The sequence below is a fragment of the Setaria viridis genome, chromosome 2, assembly GCF_005286985.2.
Source record: "Setaria viridis chromosome 2, Setaria_viridis_v4.0, whole genome shotgun sequence".
Taxonomy (NCBI): Eukaryota; Viridiplantae; Streptophyta; class Magnoliopsida; order Poales; family Poaceae; genus Setaria; species Setaria viridis.
The window spans coordinates 30,663,597-30,668,989 of record NC_048264.2 but is presented as its reverse complement, the minus strand read 5'-3'; positions in this window follow the sequence as shown (position 1 = coordinate 30,668,989).

The window sequence follows — 5,393 nt, the reverse complement described above, 5'->3', positions numbered from 1 at the left end:
TGAAACAAGCTCTTGATGATTTAAAAAGGAACACTATGGAACTAATCTGAAACTGCGCAAGGATATTCCATGTGCTACTGTTACTCTGGTAGTGCTGCTTATTGATTAGAAATCATATTAGATTCTTTAAGCAGGTCTCTAAACAAAGAACACCAATACTGTACCACCTAATCAACCTGATTTCGGTGTTCCCCTTTCCCACCGCAAGAATTTTTAGGTCAGATCTAGGGCTTCAGGTGCCTGAAGTCACACAAGTGGAAGGGATGAGGAGGTCGATGCACGTACCTGGTGTCCGGCCTTAGAAGGCGCGGCGCAGGGTGGAGCAGCATAGGATCCCCTGGCCATTGCTTACCTGGAGAAAGAGAGGGAGGAGGAGGCAGAGGAAGGGAGGGGGGTAGCTGGGTAGGACTCTTCCCAGGAAACGCTTCCAGAATCAGATGAACATGAAGAAGGGCTATGTATCCAGTGCTACAGCACATTTAGGTGCTACCATGCTATGAGCAAATCATCCAATTAGAAATGTTTATAAAAAACCCTAGAAAAAGTGAAATATTATGAAGTAAGTCCTGATCCATGGCACATTCACAGCGAAACGTTACATCAATTTTCACCATGGTTTGATGGTATCTTTCTCCAGGAAATCATTGCAACAGAACCAGAGTTCAAAGGGCAGGCAACAAAATCTATCTACTACTAATAAAAGAGAGATCTACTATCTATTATACTTAATAATAAAAGAGAGAAGGAGAAAAAATGTCGTGTATCAGTCGATCTTTTGTCCTCCCGCCAGCAAACCTACACCGTCTGATGCCTAGAGGTGGGTGAATAGGTTGTATCTAAAAATTCTTCATAGCGGTGTCAAATATGCTGGAACTTCCAACAGTGTCGGAACTTCCAACAGCAGATAAAGCACTATATGAATTTCAAATGCAAACTTGTTTTATTAGAATATATTTGAATCAAAAGTTCATCAAAGATGTAGATATACTTCTGCAGGTGATCCCTACAAGAGAAAAATCACAAACTCATGGATCAGGACCAAACAAGTTCTAAGTTAATAAGAACTTGAAGAAAACAAAATGCACACGAGACAAATGATTTTTTTACCGAAGTTCACTCCCACAAAGGAAGCTATGTCTCCGTTGAGGAGCTCACAAAGAGCTGGGTCCTCACTAACCCTTTACCTCTCCAAATCAACCACAAAGGAAGATTACGTCAGTCACTATGAATCCTTAGAGAGGATGGGCAATACAAACTTCCTGAGCGCACCACAACGAGGGCGCTCAAATAGGCAACGCCTAACCATCTAGAAGCAAGATTCAAGGGTAACAAACATGAATCAAAGACCGAAGATGCTTCAAGTGATGTTGAGATGAACAAGGTTGACCTCACACTCAAAGCTAGAATCACACACCTCAAACCTTCCTATCACCCAAGCCCTAGCTCAAATCTCATAAGGATTATCTCAAGAAGGGAGTGGGAGGGAGTATTGAATGCTTAAGGAGGTGTTTGTCTTAGATTAAATCAGCAACAAGTCAAGAGGGAGGTGAGGGGGTATGAATACTCGACCCCCAAAAACTAGTTGTTATTGTGCTGTTAAAGTGCCTATCGGAACTTCCGACGCTATAAAAATAAAATTCACTGAGCACCCCTTGTCGTAAGTTACCCAAGACTTCCGAAAAGTGTCAACACTTCCAACCCCACGTCGGAACTTCCGACACACATAGAAACTGTGAGAAACATGTTAAAAATAGCATAATTAAGGGACTAATGTTTCTCTCATGGGTGGTTAGCATCTCAAAATAGCACTTTGGCATCTCCAAGACAACCAGCCGTGTCCCTACGGCGTTCCTATTCTCAATTTCAAAATTAGAAAATTATAAATCATTCTTCTTATATGCTCCAACACCGTGCTTCAAAATATTTTGGGATCCTTCTTCATACCTTTAAGCCTATCAATTTCTCAATAAAAACATTAGTCCCTTAATTATGCATTTCATCAACACCAAAAACAGATTAGGGGGCCAAGATGCACTTTCACCCCTGTGCCACCTTGCCTCCACTGTCAGATGAACCGCCGCCATTGGGCCATCCTTCAACCCGAAGCAGCAGATGGCAAGCAATGGTGCTGGCACATCTGGATGAGAAGTGGAGGAAGGAAGAATGCTCGACAACCATTGGATTCAGTTACAGGCATGAATCTTAAAGCAGAAGTTCAATAAGAAATTATCTTCCGGAAGATGCATAGATTTTCTGAGCAAACAACAGCTCCGCACCTCTATATGCGGGTGCACGCTGCCATGTTGCTAACATTAGTCCCACCTCGTGAGCCTCAAGAAGGAGGTGTGGACAGACTTTAGCCACAGCCAGCAGAGATAGGTGTCACCTGTGCCACTCCTGACCTCGGTTCAATATAAAATTTAACGTTGGGATAAAAAAAGGAATAACTTGATATTTTTTTGATAAAATTCGATCGGGAATATGTCCAACCAGTCCAGACTCCTACTGAAGTTTCCTGGATTATAGCCGATTTAACAAAAAATATGAAATATGTCTTGTAAATTGTGGTATACGGTATTGGTCAGTACATGATTTTCCTATCCTATTTTCATCCCTAAATCTCTTCCCGTTTTCACCCCCAGTGAAGCATACATCCTTTTCTTTTGAAATTCCTTAAATAAGTTCTTGTAACTTTACGAATCTCTTCATCTCACCTTCCCTCTCCATTTGGCTCTCTCCCCTCTTTTTAACCCAAGCTGACATATATGTACATACCACGGAAGGGTATTATATAGCGAAAAACTTATTTGTTTTAACAATCCATCATGTTGACTCTTACAAACAGCCTAAATACTCTGCCTGCAAGAAAGACTCGAACTGAGTTTCCATCGAGAAAAGTTCATTTTTGACCATTCAACTATTGCCTCCATTTGAGTTTGGTCATCCAATTTCAAAATTAAGAATCTTCGACCACTCAACTGTCAAAACCATTCAAAATTGATCATCTATCTATTTTCATGGGTGGTTTTGCACATATGGACGACACATGGCAATGGACCCACATGTTAGGTACTATTTTTTTCTTCTCTTTCTTCTCTAACTTCTTTCTTTGGCTCCAGTGCTGGTAGCAGCACCACCCTTGGGCTCACTGTCGAGGCGGTAGCGGTGGCCCCACGGGGAGGACGGTGGCCGTGGCCCGGCGCAAGCGGAGTCGCCGGCAGCGGCTCGACACGGGGGAGGACAGCGGAGCCCAACGCGAGGGTGGATGGCAGTGACCTGGCTCGGACGTATGGTGGCTGCGGCCTGGCGCGGGTATCAGCTGTAGCTGCAGCAGCAGCCTCGCACGAGGGTGGACGACGGCGAGGTCCGGCATGGGGATGACAGCGACGGCGGACTCGCAAGGGAGGAGGGTGGCCGGCAGCTGTCGGTGTTTAGACCCGGAACTCAAAGGTAAATGCAGACATACGATTCAGACAAGTTCGTGCCGCTAGATTGCGTAATACCAACATCCTATGTGTTGGTTCGATTGAATTGCTTTGAAGGGGGTCCCTGCCTCTCCTTATATTGCCGGAGGCAAGGTTACAGGTCGGTTGGTTACAAGAATACTAATTGGACACGACCCGACTAGAGGAGTTCTACTCTTATTACAATGAGTACTTTCCTAATCCTCGACTAGTTCCTTTCTTTCCATGTAGACTATGCCATTCTACGCCATGGTCTCCATGTCGGATGCACCTCGGTGTCCAGCCCCATATTTAGAACTATCCAAACCATCTAGTGGACCCATAGATGTATGTACGACAAGCCTCCGAGTACTTTTTAGTTGAATACAGCAGTTTCGAGTACTTTTGTAGACTTCACCGACTAGTTTTGGTGCTCTTTGAGTACTTCATCTGGTTGAATCTTCAAAGGTACCCAAAAACTGTCATGCAGCTAGAATGTGCTCAAACCTCATTTAACTCAGTCCCATATCCTTCAATGTTGAATTTTATATGGAAGTGTGATGAAAGTCGCACTCCATATGGAGTAACCCCCGAGCCTTAGGTTTAATCGAAGAATCAGACTGAGGGTCAATCTGTAATTCACGTCACTTTCCCTTTAAAACCTGAAAAGAAAAATTTAACCATGGACACATGGCACACAACTCCCGAGCCTTTAGCCGACTAGTTTGGTGGGTATAAGGGTCAACCTTTGGTCAACGTGACCATCTCTGAAAGGAGATCTTACCTCCTCTTGAAATAAAGGTAATTGCCAATTAGGTGCCCAAAATTCTAGGGATCCTTTAAATCAAAATCCATTTATTTGCGTAGTTTTTACCGTTCCATTGTTATAAATAATAGAGGAAGTTATCACATCTGTTTTACCCTTGCCATTTGCCGTTCCAACTTCCACACTTTAACCCTAGCGCCGCCACCATTGTTCGATCTCCAAACACTAGCGCCACCGTCCCCACACCAAGCAGCCCCCGAGCATATGCGACAGAAGAAGCTCATGACATCAAAGATGGGTAGGAAAGTTGCTGTGTCCAAATCAGACGAAGGCGAGAAGAAGAAGACATCTGATAAGAAGAAAGAGCCGCAATTGCTGGCGCCCAAATACGGGAAAACCGATCAGACCATGCTCCCAAATCCTGTCTGTGCCTAGAAATGGTCAACTCTGAAGGAGGAGGATATCAAAGCGCTCGTAGTCGCCAATTTACTCCAAGATCAGGACTTCATCAACTAGCAATTTGCATATGGAACCGACTGCCCTTTGGAGACCTATCCCAATGACACGGTAATATTCGCTCACTTTATTGAGTGGGGTCTTGCATTGCCAACTTCTGATTTCTTTTGAGACTTGCTACATTTCTATAAGTTGGAGTCAGTTCATCTGAACCCCAATGGAATCTTCCACATTGCGATCTACGTACATTTTTGCGAAGTTTTTCTAGGGATCAGGCCATATTTTCAATTATTTTGGAAGTTTTTTCGTGTGAAGCCACAACCCTCGAGGAAACACATGCTTTTGGTCGGGGGCGCCGGAATTCAGATGCGGGAGACAGTCGGCAGCCAGTATTTGGATTACAAGTTGATAGACTCCAATGCCGGGTGGAAGGAAAAATGGTGCTACATTGGCAACCATGATCCGAAACTCCCCAAGCTGACAGGACACCGTACCTCCTTGAACAACTGGTAGCTTGATGAGCCAAAGCATTGTGATTGCCTACAATTGCCCGATTTGATGGGTAGAATTGCTAGCTGAAACAAGAAGGCCTTACTGGAGTAGGAGTGGCCTTTAGCTTTATGAAGCGCTGCATCCAACCTCTACAACAGTGGTGCCATTACAGCTATGAGTATACCAGCCTCAATGATCCATCCTGATTCTCTTCTGATGAAATCAGCACGGATGAA